Genomic DNA, 15,975 nt, shown 5'->3' on the forward strand with positions numbered 1-15,975 from the left:
AGATGTATAAAAACTGATATGTCTTCTCACATTTTAAAAATTATATAGCAAACATCATTAAATTTGACTAACATGTCTAACTTTCCTCGGTGTGAAAACAGTTTCTCTGAAAATTCTGGGAAACTTAATACGAGTGTATATGTGTTCAGGATAGGGAGTAAAAATGCTATACCCTGTTGAGAAAAAATGTTAAACCAAGAAAATAACTCTCAATTAAATTTCACTTAAGACTACACATTTTTGTGTGTGTTAGAGTCTAAAATGACATCATTATTCATCATTTAAATTTGTTTTCTCAGGATAAAAACTAGTTTCTTCCAAATATAAATACCAAAACTTTAAGAAACTATTATATAAATTCAGTATAAAATTCTAGCAGCTGAACACAATTACTTCATATTTGAAAAAATTTATTCAAGATTATGAAAAATAAGTATTAAAATTACCCGAAACTAACGTAAAAATGAAGACTTCAAGGAAAGGAATGCTGTAGAGTTGAAAAAGAAATCATGGTTGAGTTTCTACCTTTCATAGGCTTCAGAAATCCTCAATACCACCTTAATCACTTATGCCATCCAATTCCTACAATAAAACACACACACAACAAACATTATTTATGGTAGGAAAAGATACTATACAAATATAATATGTGCAAATTGGTATGAATACTGAAGTGAAAATTCTTTCTAAATACAGTAAGTTATGACTGAATGACCAATGTACTGACTTGTTTTCATGTTTGAAATTGGGAAAATACAATAGTGGTAAGTAGACAGTAAATGAGAAATAAACTTGGCCTTATAAAGAACAATTGCCAGCCAGTCGCGGTGGCTCAGGCCTGTAATCCCAGCACTTTGGGAGACCGAGGCAGGCGGATCACGAGGTCAGGAGATCGAGACCATCCTGGCTAACACGATGAAACCCCGTCTCTACTAAAAATACAAAAAATTAGCCAGGCGTGGTGGCCGGTGCCTGTAATCCCAGCTACTCGGAGGCTGAGGCAGGAGAATGGCGTGAACCCGGAAGGCAGAGCTTACAATGAGCCAAGACTGCGCCACTGCACTCCAGCCTGGGTGACAGAGCGAGACTCTGTCTCAAAAAAACAAACAAACAAAAAAGAACAATTGCCTAGATGTGGAGTCTACAGCCTCAAAGATAAAGGATATTCAAGGAAATTCAGATAATTACAAACCTAAAAGATTAGAAAAAAACAAAACTTAAGAAACTACTTACAAACAGTAATCATATCTGCTTTGTTAAAGTCTATAAAGTGAAGAGAGAAGAAACACAATGGTGGGCCTTACAAACAAACTAATGCATGCCAAAACTTAAAAGAGACTATTATATAAATTCAACATAAAATTCTAGTGGTCAAAAACAATAGAAACGATTATGGTTATAAAATCAGCAAGATTCCCAGCAAGATTACCACTGACAGGGAAAAGCTGACAAAAAAGATAGATAAAATCATATGGAAAATTTTTAGCACATTCAAAACAAAAACAAGAGTATAGGCTATACACAGGAAGAAAACTTCCTGACAGTAAGTATTCTGAGCATAGTTAACAGACTAAAGATTTTATGGAATTTCCTACCCTGGAGGTTCTTAAAATACTAGATTCCTATCTATCAAGAATAGTTCGCATACACTCCTTCACAAGAAGTGTGTAGACCAGATGATATATTAAAGATCCTATGATTTTACATTAGCTTATGACGGTACAAAGGCAAAAAGAATAGTCTTTCCCACCTACATCCATATCACTAATGATTTCCTCTTTGAACTTCGGAAAGTATAATATTAATTCATTTTTTTAAAAACATTTCAACAGTTTACATATTTTTTTAAAAGCTCAAATTCTTGTAGAGCTATTCACCTCTCAGTACTCTTGCATTTCAGAATTTTCCTGGATATTCATGTATATCTCTTTTTACAGATACACTTTTGTGCAAAATAAAATTTATTTTTCTCAAAAGGATTGTATCATATATAAACTATAGTGAAATGACAACAGTAACAATAAGAGGGGAGGGGCTCGTTACAATCCAGAGTTGTTACAATATATTATGTAAAATATCTATTATACATATGTTAAATACGTTAAAAGGAACTCATGTTTTAAAGTTTTTTAATTATGAAAAACTGCAATCAACAAATAAGAGATCTTCAACAAAGATGCAGAAATTATGTAAAAGAACCAAATGGAAATCCTGAAGTTTAAGAATATAGTAACAGAAATAAAAAATTCATCAGAAGCGCTCAACAGATTTATGGCAAAAGAAAATCAGTGACTTTTAAGATACATCAATAGAAACCATCCACTCTGAAAAATAGAGTGGAAAAAGGTGGAAGTAAAATGAACAGAGCCTCAAAGATGTGTGGAACAACATTCAGCTTACCAACATTTTGAGTACCAGGAAAGAAGAGAAAGAGCAGAAAAAAAAATTAATAAAGTATTGGCCAAAAACTTGCCAAATTTACTTTCTTTTTTTTTTTTTTTTTTTTTTTGAGACGGAGTCTCACTCAGTCGCCCAGGCTGGAGTGCAATAGTACTATCTCGGCTCAGTGCAACCTCCGCCTCCCCGGTTCAAGCGATTCTCCTGCCTCAGCCTCCTGAGCAGCTGGGATTACAGAAACCCGCCATCATGTCTGGCTAATTTTTGTATTTTTGTAGAGACAGGATGTTTCACAATGTTGGCCAAGCTGGTCTCGAACTCCTGACCTCAGGTGATCTGACCATCTTGGCCTCCCAAATCCCCACCTGTGCTGGGATTATAGGTATCAGCCACCGCACCTGGCCCCAAATTTAATTTTTCTAAGGAAAATAAATCTACAGATCTAAGAAGCACAATGAATTTCAAGTAGGAAAATATAAAGCAACCTACACCTGGACACAACATAGTTAAACTTGTTGAAAGCAAACACAGGGAGAAAAATCTTGAAAGTAGGAAGAGAATAATGATTCAGCATATGCAGAGATTAGTGGCTAACTTCCAGTTAGAAACAACAGAGGCAAGAAAGACAGTGAAATCACATATTCAAAAAACTGAAAGATACAGCTGTCAACCAAGAAGACAGCAAAACCATCCTTCAAAAATGAAAAAATATTCCCAGATAACCAAATATTGAGAAAATTTTTTTTGCTAGCAGACCTGCCTTAAACGAACACTAAAGGAAGCCCATCAAGCTGAAAGGAAAAGATCAGACTTAAATACACAGAAAGAATTGAAGAGCACCAGAAACGGCAAATATGTGGATTAATTCAAAAAAGACTCCATAAACATATTTTTCTCATTTCTTCCTCCCTTTAAAAGACCCAAGAATGTATAAAGCAATGATCACAACACTGTACTACTGGGTTTATAATATATATAGATGTATATTACAATAGCGGTACAATAAAGAAGAGAAAATAGACCTACATTGGAAGAAAGTTTCTTTATCTTACTGATAACAAGCAGCCTGTTAAAATGCATAATCCTGATAGCAAACACAAAGAAAATATCTTTAAAAATACACAGTTAAAAAAAATCAATGGAGTAATTAAAATGGCACACTAAAAAGTATTTAACACAAAAGGCAATAGAGGAAACAAAGAAACAAAAACATAGGAGATACCTATCTATATCTATGTAAAGATACATATATATATAAAGGATCACATCATATATAAACCATAGTGAAATGACACTATATCTATGTGTATATATATACTTACTTTATATATGTATATATATCTTTTTATATATGTATATAAAGATATGTCTTTTTATATATGTATATAAAGATATATATCTTTTCATATATGTATATAAAGATATATATATTTTTATATATGTATATAAAGATATATATTTTTATATATGTATATAGATATATATATCTTTTCATATATGTATATAGATATATATCTTTTCATATATGTATATAAAGATATATATATCTTTTCATATATGTATATAAAGATATATATATCTTTTCATATATGTATATAAAAATATATATATCTTTTCATATATGTATTAAAGATATATATCTTTTCATATATGTATATAAAGATATATATCTTTTCATATATGTATATAAAGATATATATCTTTTCATATATGTATATAAAGATATATATCTTTTCATATATGTATATAAAGATATATATCTTCATATATGTGTATAAAGATATATATCTTTTCATTTATGTATATAGATATATCTTTTCATATATGTATATAAAGATATATATCTTTTCATATATGTATACAGATATATATATTTTCATATATGTATATAAAGATATATGTATATATGTAAAAAAAAAATATATATATATATATATAGTGTGTGTGTGTGTAGCAGATACCAAAATGGCAAATGTAAATCCAACCATATCCCTAATTAAATATGAATGGTCTAAATAGTCCAATGGAAAGGCAGCAACTGTCAGAAAGGATAAAAACACAAATTCCAACTATATGCTGTCAACAAGACATATCCTACATTCAAAACTGAAAGTAAAAGGATGGGAAAAAAAGGATATACTACAGAAGCAGTAACCATAAGAGACAGAATGGCTATATTAACATCAGACAAAGCAGACTTTATAGAGACAAAGAAAGACATTTCATAATAATAAACGGTCAAAACATCAGGAAGATATAATAACTGTGTATGCACCTAAAAAGAGTCCCAAAATAATGAAGCAGTAACTAACATTATTGAAAGGAAAAATTAAAAATTCAACAATTATATTTGGAGATCTCAATGTCCCACTCTAAATAAGTGATAGAATAATTAGACAGAAAATTAGCAAAGACAGAGAAGACCTAAACCACACTATCAACCAACGTATTATACCTAAGTGGCATATATAGAAAACACTACCAAACAATTCTAGAATACATATAGTTTTAAAACATTCTCTAGGACAGGCCACACGCGCGGCCATAAAATAAGTCTCACTAAATTTAAATGGATTGAAGTCATAAAAATATGTTTTCTGAGCCACACAAGGTGGCTCACGCCTGTAACCCCAGCACTTCGGGAGCCTGAGGTGGACGGATTGCTTAAGCCCTGGAGTTCAAGACCAGCCTGGGCAACACAGCAAAACCCTGTCTTACAAACAAATACATTTATATGTTCTCTAACCATACCAGAATTGAATTTGAAATCAACTAAAAAACTGGGAAATCCACAAACATTTGGAAATTAAACTTCAAACTTCTAAATAACAAAGACAAAACGTAAAGGGAAATTAGAAAATATTTTAACTGAATGAAAATGAAAACAAATATCAAAATTTACAGGATGCAGCAAAAGCAATACTTAAAATATACAGCTTTAAATATATATTTGAAGAAGAGTCTCATATATACCTTCCTATCAAAAAATGTAACTGATTCAAATACTCTTTCTTATTCTTCCATAGAGTTTCAAATTTTTTTTTAAGTAATATGCTCTCAGGCATTTTATCTTTGTAGTTGTCATTATGAAGGTATACCTATTCTTCCATCATGAGTCCCAATACCTATTATTTATATTTTAAAAGATAATTATTTATGTATATTCATTTTCTTCCTAAAGACACCTGGCCAAACTAATTTAAGAAAAAAAAAGAAAAAGAAACAAAAGTCAAAGTATGATAAGTTAGAGATTCACGTCATTCAGAGATGCTACAACCTGGAGTGAAAAGTGAGCCCTATAATCAATGATAAAGACCTTTTAAATCTAACACAGAACTGTTCTCCACTGCCCACCTCAGCCATGGAAGATGAGATTACTATATTCAACAATAAAAAATGAAAATTTCTGTTGGGCAAAATAATAAAATCAAAAGATGAGCAAAAGTAATTTGTCTAATAAATGACAAGAAGCTCACAAAGAAATGGTAAATATCTGAAGTGATGAAAATACTCTAATTAGCCAGATTTGATCATTACACAATGTGAGCATGTATCAAAATATACAAAAATAGTGTTTATTTTGAATATACAGTATTTTAATAGTGTATAAAATTTAAATATACACTATGTATGTTACCATAAATATACACTATATATGTGTCAAGCAAAAATAAAAAACATAATCCCTCATAAGTATATACAATTGTCAATTGGAAAACTTAAAAAAAAAAAAAGACAAGAGGCTCCTTTCCTTAACATACAAATATATAAGAGCTCCATAAAAGGGCAAAGCACATGACCAAATTGGTAACTGAAAACATACATTATGGCCAATAATAATGGAGAAAATCCTCAAACTCACTCATAAGAAAAAAAAAGCTAATCAACAAAAAACTGACAAATATTAAAAAGTTTGACACTAGCTAGTGTTGTCAAAGAGACAGAGAGATCCCCTCTCATAGACTACTGATATTTGGCCTTCTTTTTACAGTTAGGCAATTTATCCGCCAAATTGTTAAATGCACATAATCTTCGGTCCAATAATTTTTCCCTTCAGAATTTATACTACATATATATATATATATCTGTATATGTATAGAAATTGTCTGGAAGGATATACAATGATTATACTGAATGGGGAAGGGTTGGAAAGCCTTTTTTCGATGTTATAACATTCTCTATTGCCTAAGTGTATACACCTATTATAATAAACATGAGTAAAGAAGTGAAAAATGTTGAACATGACAATAATCAGAAAATACGGAAAAAATAGGAAAATCCTAAAATATGGCCGCTGAAACTCCAAATAATTTCAATCCACAAGGTGAAAAAGAATTCTCAGGCTGAGCACAGTGGCTCAGGTCTATAATCCCGGCACTTTGGGAGGCCGAGGCAGATGGGTTGCTTTAGCTCAGGAGTTCAAGACCTGCCTGGGCAACATGGCAAAACCCTGTCTCAAGAAAAAACACAAAAGTTAGCCAGGTGTGGTGGCATGTGCCTGTGGTCCCAGCTACTTGGGAGGCCTGAGGTGGGTGGTCACTTGAGCCCCACAGGTAGAGGCTGCAGTGAGCCAAGATCACACCACTGCACTCCAGCCTAGGCAACAGGGCAAAACCCCATCTCAAAAAAAAAAAAAAAAAAATTCTCCAAAAACAAATTTTGAAATGCACAGAGAAATTTTAGAATTTTTATGATCAGGCCAGGTACAGTGGCTCACACCTGTAATCCTAGCACTTTGGGAGGCTGAGGCAAGAGGACTACTTGAGTTCAGGGGTTCAGGACCAGCCTGGGCAACATAGTCGAGACCCTGTCTCTATTAAAAAATTAAAAATTAAAAATACAATAGAAGAATTTTTATGATCATTAATAACTGACATGAGTATGTGCCACTGACAGATATGTAAATTCCTTGAAGACTGTTAGATATCTTCTTTCATGTTGTGTGAAAGATAAAAGCATAGGTTTAATATATGCACCAACATAGGCCAACAAGAAAGGAGAGGATCATTTGCCTTCCTAACATAAAGGAAATGAGGCCTAAAAGAAGATATGCAAGTAATCTTAAGAGAAGATAATGGACTTCATCTTATAAAATTAATAATGTTCTTTTCTATGTACATATGTCCATATCTACATATTATTTATAATATTTATAATAGTGATACCATGTTATTTATATGAATATAAAAAGAAAAGGGATTGGCCATAAATGCACACTTATACCCAACAGTTATTGTAAGTATGTGTAGTAACATGGGCATTTATCACAGGTAAAAATTAAAGGTTGAGTCAAAGAATGCTGAATTACCTCCATTAAATACGTCAGGCAAATGCCCATCCCGCCAGATCACGTGCTTGAATTTCCAAGCTGCTGATTCCTCCCTCTATCCTACAAAAGTACACAAATACAGGTTATCCCCCAAAAGAATCAGGATTAAACATAGTCTTAAAGTCAGGTAAAATTGTTACATTTAAGTGTCCTAAGTCTAACAAAATTCTTTCCATGGTAGATACTGTTAGAGTAAATAAAATTAGTAACAACTAACACTTAGTCTGAGTGCAATGACCCATCAATGCTAAATGATATCACAACAATGACTCACATACAAATTGGACTTTTTCAAACTTAACTTCCAGTGAAGGATTAAGATTTCTTTGAAGTCAGAACAATAAACTTGACAATCATCTTAAATATCCTAACATAGGAAGGAAAGCACAGATGTGTTTCACTAAAATCATATTTTGATACTCTCCAACACTCAAATAGCACTATTTCTTGATAAACTCTTACAGTAACATTTCCCTCAGCTGAAAAAATCTAAATATATTAAGGATGCAGTTTTTGAAAATACAAACAGCATTTTAAAAGTTCAAAGCAAAAGGTATTTAATGATGCTAAAATGGCCCATCGATATTTTTTAAACATCATGCTATAACCAACCTTTTAGCAAAGACTAACACAGAAAATTAACATTATACATTGGCATTGCATTGATACCGACCACAGATCACTTTATTCATGTAACTGGGATTTTTCCGAGGTATATTTTAAATGAAAGTAATGAAGACTGAAAGTTGAATTATCAGAAATAAAGAACAGGCCAAATATAATTTTATTCAGAAACAACAGATAAAGCATTTTATGTAACAGTCCTAATACAAGTTTAGGGATCCATAAATACCTTGCACATCAATAAAAGCCATAAATGTAAAAGCAGAATATTTTCTAGAAATTGATAATCTCTAGAAAATAACCAAGTACATCAATTCAAGGTTACATTTACATATGCTTTATCAAGAAACTACAAACAGTACAGTCTTTCTGATAATTTAGCATTTTCCAGTACTTAGTAGCTTTGTTACTGAGGTAGTTACAAACAAAAAAAATCTATTTTAAAATACTTTATTTCTACTAAGCTCCTAATTGCCTGCCTCAATGTTTTGCAGCCAAGCATTCAAAAGCACATACATGTCATTCCTCTCAATTATGCAAAGTTATTTTAAGTACATACTTCTATAGCAATAGTACCAAAAGGATAATAAAAGCTATAAAACTATACTACTATGTTAGACACTATTAAAAATGGGTAAAGCTTAATTACGTTAAATTAAATTAGGTCTAAAGTTGCCTCTCTAGGTAGCCAACTAAACCTAACTTACTATGTAAACAAACTGCTAATTTAAGAGTATATTTTTGTAACAAGTAGCTGAGTCTCAGCAAATCACAGTAGCCAAGCCTCAGCCAATTACAGACTGCTGCCTGATAAGACTATGTCCATATAAGGCAAATGCCAAACGGTAACCAATCAAGCTATTTCTGCTTGTCACTTCCTTTTTCTGTGTATAAATACTGCCTGCCTATGTTGCTGGGTGGAGCTCTCCAAACCTCTTCTGGTTCAGAGTGCTGCCTGATTTATGAATAGTTCTTTGCACAGATACACTCTGCTAAAATTAATTTGCCTAAAATTCTTCTTTTAACAACTGTTTCTGCATTACACTGTTGTTCACTATTCTATTAGAATATTATATATTCTGTACACATATTGCTACACACATTACTACATTCAAGTTTTAGAATTGCTAATTACAATAATAAAATTGAACAGAAAAGGACACTGCAAAGCCTATATACAGGGAAAAAAATGTCTTCACATTATGCATTTTAACATTATGAGTCTTTTTAAAAGTTGATGTGATGTATCTACTCCACAATCAGGATATTATTACACATCTCATCATGAGCTAGTAACATCTACAGACTGGACAAATGTTTTTGAAATCTTAATATTCAGTTGAAAACATTTTCACAAAAAGCATACTCACCTTCTTGCATCACATTTTATTGAAAGCACTAAATTACTGCAGCTACACATCACAGAATATAACTTAGATATGTAAAAAGAAAACAAAAATAAAATAGTGAAGCAAGAAGGAAAAGGAAACGTGCATACACACAAAATAATATAACCTCAAAGTATAAATTTATAAACAGAAATTCTGGAATGTCTTTCCCACACAACCATTCCTCTACCATGTAAACCCACAATTTACTCCAAGTCACCTGTCACATAGTCTGTCTCTGGAACGCTAATTCATTTAGCATCATCTGCTAATTTCATTTCTTCAAGCCTCTAACCCCCTTTCTTCTCTTCCACTCCTCTCAACCAAGAATGGGGAGAAGAGAACCTACTAAGCTGGAAACTGAAACCATGCAAATACAAAAAGACAGATATAAAATTACTTGGATAAACCACCGAAGTCAGTTCAGATCTTCCTCGTTCCTTGCCCTACTCCCTCACTTCAGTAGTCAGTGAATATTCCTGCTTAGCAATTCTTTTAACATTTTGCTGGCCAAATAATCTTTGATTATGAACACTTGGGCAGATATAAACAGATTAAGACTAAAAATATACAGATGTTCCTTGACTTATGATAAGGTTATGTCCCAATAGGTCACAAGTTTATGCCTATAGCTAAATGCCTATGCCTTTTGCATCATCATAAAGTCAAAAGATCCTAAATCAAACCACTGTTAAGTAGGGAACTGTTGTATTTTAAGGTAGGAGTTTTATTGCATCTATGCTATCAATCAAGATAGTATTTGTTTCCTATGAACCAATGACAGCAAATGTTAATAGAAATACAATAATATACATAAAGACTTTTCATTTTACATGGTACAAACTTGTATACCTATATAATATTTAAGGAAATTTTCTAATAATACCAGTTTGAATAATTATGGCACAGAAATAAAATACACAAATATTTTGCAGAGGCCGTTAGCTACCACCCTTCCACTATTTAGTTTTGATAGACTGGCAATGTTCCAATATACTTACTAGCAGGTGGTCTGATTTATTAATTAAGCCAACATTTTTGTCATTAACTCAGTCAACATTTTTTAATCATCATATATATTTACAACACATTAAGATTCCTAAGACATAATAAAATACTCTGGTCTCTGTCCAAAGGCATTCATAATTTAGCAAGGATGATAAGCACATACAGAGTAAATGTTTGTGATAATAATGTGATATAACTGAAGCATAAGCAATTTATCATAGAAAAATCAAAGCAGGGAGCAATTAACTCTCCCTTTGCTACCTTTTCAAAAGAAAAGGAAGAAGGTGATCTCTTAATGTTAATTCCACATGTAAGAATACATGCAATATATAAGCAATGAATATATGCTTTGGACTCTGCTCAGTAGTGTTCCTAGGACACTACAGGTATTAAATCACTTAAAACAACAAACCTATGAGATTAGTATTGTTATTATTCACATTTTACAGATGACAAAACTAAAAGGTTATATAATTTACCAAAGAATACAAAAGCAGTAAGAGGCAGACCCGAACTCCTTATAAGGGTCTACAAGGCCTTACATGCACTACTGTGCTTATCCCCTACCCATCAACGACCACCTCCACCACCACCCACCCTCATCTTTCAGACCTCATTTTCTATCCTCTCCCCTTGTTCACTCCACTCCAGCAGCAGTGACCTGACCTCCTTATTGTCCCAGAATCTCCAGCATACAGCAGTATCTACTGCACTGGCTGTTCCTCTGTCTGGAACACTCTTCCTCGAGAGATCCTCGAAACTAAATCCTTTAGCTACTACAAGTCTTGCTGAAGTCTTGTTAATGAGACCTCTTCCAGTCACACCATTTGAAATTGCAACATCCCACCATATACATTCAATCCCCCTTTTATTCTGTTATACATTTTGCACAGTACTGCCCACCTCCTAACATATCACACAACCGACATATTCATGTTTTTTTCTGCCCTAACTATAAACTCCACAAGAGAATAAATTTTTGTCTGTTTTATCCACTGATATATCCCAGTGCCTAAACACATAAGAGATGCAGTATTTTTTTAATTATTAGTAAAGCTGGAATTTCCTCCTAGGAAATCAGGCTCTACAAGCTTAACCACCATACAACACTCTTTCTAATTATGGAATCACAGATAACAAAACAAAGGCATGTAGAAAAGTCACCCAAGGTCACATAAACCTAATAAAATGGCGAAACTTGGTCTCAAAACCAGCCTAAATGGGGTTTGGCAACATTATGTTACCCTTAGAATTTCCAGAAAAAGACTTCACTGTCTTAACAATAAAGAGATTCAACCTACTGATAAGTCTACTATAAACTTTATGAAACACTGTATGAAATGTACCATGGTAATTCTTAGCAACATAAACAGGTTAGTCCAATCTAACTTAATTTCCATTCTTTGTTTAAAAATAATGCTAGTAACAAATTTCAGAAGTACTCCTTCAGAAAAGCTACAAAAACTGCATGCACGTTGCAACAGATAGGAAGAGCTTCTTTCATATTTTCAAATATTTCACATTTCATGTTTTCAAATATTTCACATTTCATGTAGACAGTTTCTACTGATACAGTATTTTCAAAGTATATCTTTATGTTGTCTGCAGAGTATACTTTTAGCCCACCAAATTATGTTTTAACTGTCATCTTTGCCTAGAAAAGTAAGATTGCTAAAGATGAAGTTTTATGAATTAACGTAGCAAGATCCAGATAAGAGATGTGTTAGAAGAAACTCCCACAAAAATTCTGTCAAGAATATAAATTTCTGAGGCAATAAATAAAACCTTAATGTTACTCCTAAGTATGATCATCCTTCGAAAAGCCATTCATTGAAAAGAACATAGTTCTTGGTTAATTAAGGTAATCTTTCTAGAAAATCATTTTTAAAGTTTCAATGAAATGTAATGCTTACACATTTTTAACTGTTTATGCTCCCATGAGCACTACCAAATAAAAAGGCTACCTCTGCCCTTTAAATCAAAAGCCCAAAGCAATGAAAGGATAAATTACAGCACACATGGCATAAGAATCTGAAACTAAAAATGCTTACAGTCCTTTAGCATCTTTTAACTAGAGCACATTTTACACATTATACATTTACACATTAGTCAAGTTATATTTTTAAATTAGTTCTTACTTTTATGATTTAATGAGCCTTTCTGAATGATGTTTTAAAAAGAATAAAAACTTGTTCCAGGCAAGAGATTTCTATGAATTTCGTTTGAATCTCTATAGAGTGACAATGCAAAGAACAGACGTATGTGTTCTTTAAATTTATAATAACTGCTTTGAAATTTAAAATTATTAAGATTCCCTCTAAGGAGTTATACTTTATATATTTTGAACTAAATGATATCTGAATGGCCTAATAGTATATTTTTCATAACGATATCTATCCCAAGGAGGAATGACAGCCCAACAAACTCAAACCAACCACCCCAGAAATTGCCTTTTTTTTTTTTTGAGATGTAGTCTTGCTCTGTCACCAGGCTGGAGTGCGGTGGCGCGATCTCAGCTCGCCACAACCTCCACCTTCCAGGTTCAAGCGATTCCCCTGCCTCAGCCTCCTGCATAGCTGGGACTACAGGCACGTGCCACCACGCCCGGCTAATTTTTTCTATTTTAGTAGAGACGGGGTTTCACCATGTTGGCCAGGATGTTCTCAATCTCCTGACCTCATGATCCACCCGCCCTGGCCTCCCAAAGTGCTGGGATTACCAGCGTGAGCCACTGCACCCAGCCAGAAATCACCTTTCTTAAGCCATTTTCCATTTCTACTCTCACAAAAAAAAAAAAAAGTCAAGCCAAAATCTTTAAAACTTTGCAATTAGTGTGGTTACTGCACTTAGCTGAGAAAGAAAATCCTACAAAGGAGCACTCGGATATATAGAAGCTGGCTGAGCAAAGTGAGTAAAATAAAGTCATCAAGTGAAAATTTTCACCTGCCCTTGACCTTTTCAAATCAACTAACCAATAAACATTTGTCAAACAAGAAACCAACTGTCCATCTATGTTAGAAAAAGTAATGCTACAAAAGCATTGTTATAAACAATGCTATAAAATAAGCATTTTATAAACTTTACTAGACTATAAACCACTAAAGAGATAGAACTTTTAAATCTAAATCACCTGCTTTCAGAAGCAGCATTCCAAAACTAACCTATCACAGTGAGGATGCTGCACTAACAAGCAACTATGTAATCCTTCCCCAGATAATGTAAATGAGTTTTTAAGGTTAGTAAGCCACCAAACTTAAGGAAAAGCTGTTTAATTCTTACACAAGTTTTTACTGAATAAACATTAATTTTGTAAATAATCATGATACACTTTGTACTATGATGATCAAGATCACCCAGGCAAACTTTGAAACAATCTTCTCAAAGATGAAACCACCATATTCTGATAAAGTACTTTAGAGTTTACAAAGTGCTTTCACATGTGACATTTCATGCCCCACCCCTTAAACACTCACACACAACTACCTGTCTCAGTTCTTTAGATGATGAAACAGGTTCAAGAGGTTAAGTAACGAAGATTACACACCATCTTAGCGGCAAGACAAAGACTTCAACTAAGGCCGGGCACAGCAGTTCATGCCTATAATCCCAACACTTTGGGAGGCCAAGGTGAGAGGATCACTTGAGCCCAGGAGTTTGAGACCAGCCTGGGCAATATAGTGAGACCCCAGCTCTACAAAAAAAATTTTTTTTAATTAGCCAGGCATGGTGGTGCATGCCACCCAGATACTAGGAAGGCTGAGTTGGGAGGACTACTTGAGCCAGAGTTTGAGGCTGCAGTGAGCTAGGATTGCACCACTGCACGCCAGCCTGAGCAACAGATCCTCCACCTCTTAATAAATGTCTACTCTAACATAACACCACAGGTAAGGTCATTTTCAAATTAAGATATATTTAACATTACTCTTAGCAATCTTCTAGGAGTCAGAAAAAAAAAGTAAACATCTTCAAAGTTCAATGTAACACCAACAGACATAAATTTTGAAATGAAGATGCTATTTACAATGATAGGTACATATGTATATAATCAGAGAAAACTCATCATTTTTATTACATAAAGTTACAGTAATAATGAAGGGAACCCTAGAAAAGAATATAGAAATGCCCATTTAAAAATTAAAGTTTAACACTTCATTTAACTTTGATTTTTAAAGTGTCAATTCTTTGTGATCAAAAACATGTTAAAATACTATTACAAGTAATTAGCCAGGCGTGGTGGTACATGCCTGTAATCCCAGCTACTTGGGAGGCTGAGGCATGAGAATCCCTTTAGCCTGGGGAGCAAAGGTCACGGTGAGCCGACACTGTGCCACTGTACCCCAGACTGAGCGACAGAGTGAGACCCTGTCTCAAAAAAAAAAAAATAAACTATCACAAGTCAAAAACAACAAGAAGGAATGGAATTAGTAGTTTTAATATGAAATATAATTAAATATGGTCATTTAAAAACTTGTAAGTGGGCCACAAAAAGCCATACTCCATTTCCAGTCCATCTTTTGATATTTTTCACCTTATTCAATGCCAGAACCAATCTGAACTACTCTGCCTAGAATACATGCCCAGAATTACACTAGGCACTGAACACAATGTAGAGGTGTGCCTAAACATAAAAGAAATCATACAGTCACTGAGCTAAGGGAATCATTTTTAATCTGATTAGGAAAACTGAGATTTGCCATAAGAATCAATTAGAGAATACTAAGAAGTAGCTGCAAAGGAGCCCAGTGATTCTGCTGTTGTTGTTCTTAGTGATTGAGTCTCACTACATTTCCCCAGGCTGATCTCAAACTCCCGACCTCAAGTGATCCTCCCACCTCAGCTTCCCAAGTTGCTGAGATTACAGGTGTGAGCCACCATCCCCAGCCAGAAACACTAGCTTCTATTAACGTACGGTGAACATGTTCTTATTCTGGGCCAATTTACTCTCCATTAGAAAACTAGGCAATGTAAAAGCACAACAATTTATCTTACCTTTTCCAATCTGTTAGAACAAATCAGTTGCATAATACAAGATTTTCAGTCTTTTTTTGAAAAATGTTTAAGAGTACTAAAATGCAGTAACGTATTACGGGAATAGTTGAAACATCTTAAGTACAATCTATTAAACACATCTTTGAAGAAAATGCTCAGAATTCAAAAACTCACTTTAATTAACTAAATAACAAAATTCTGCTTATGTGTAGACGCACAGTAAAACAGTATGCATCTATT

At 33.4% G+C, this 15,975-nt stretch overlaps 1 protein-coding gene across 13 annotated transcripts in view; it reads right to left on the bottom strand.

The window, feature by feature from the left end:
* The window catches only part of ZNF148 (zinc finger protein 148), a 144,632-nt gene that overhangs the window by 92,448 nt on the left and 36,209 nt on the right, over positions 1–15,975 (bottom strand). For 8 of the 13 annotated variants that reach the window (XM_055260387.2, XM_055260394.2, XM_055260391.2 and 5 more), the window contains 2 exons: positions 7,706–7,786; positions 447–582 (listed from right to left, as the gene is read on the bottom strand). The gene's annotated coding sequence lies outside the window, so the exon portion shown is untranslated. Of the gene's footprint in view, positions 1–446; positions 583–7,705; positions 7,787–9,958; positions 10,099–15,975 lie in introns of all 13 variants that reach the window. The other 5 variants (XM_055260392.2, XM_063630189.1, XM_063630191.1 and 2 more) reach the window with 2 other exon arrangements.

The sequence above is a fragment of the Symphalangus syndactylus genome, chromosome 21 (assembly GCF_028878055.3).
Source record: "Symphalangus syndactylus isolate Jambi chromosome 21, NHGRI_mSymSyn1-v2.1_pri, whole genome shotgun sequence".
Lineage (NCBI taxonomy): Eukaryota > Metazoa > Chordata > Mammalia > Primates > Hylobatidae > Symphalangus > Symphalangus syndactylus.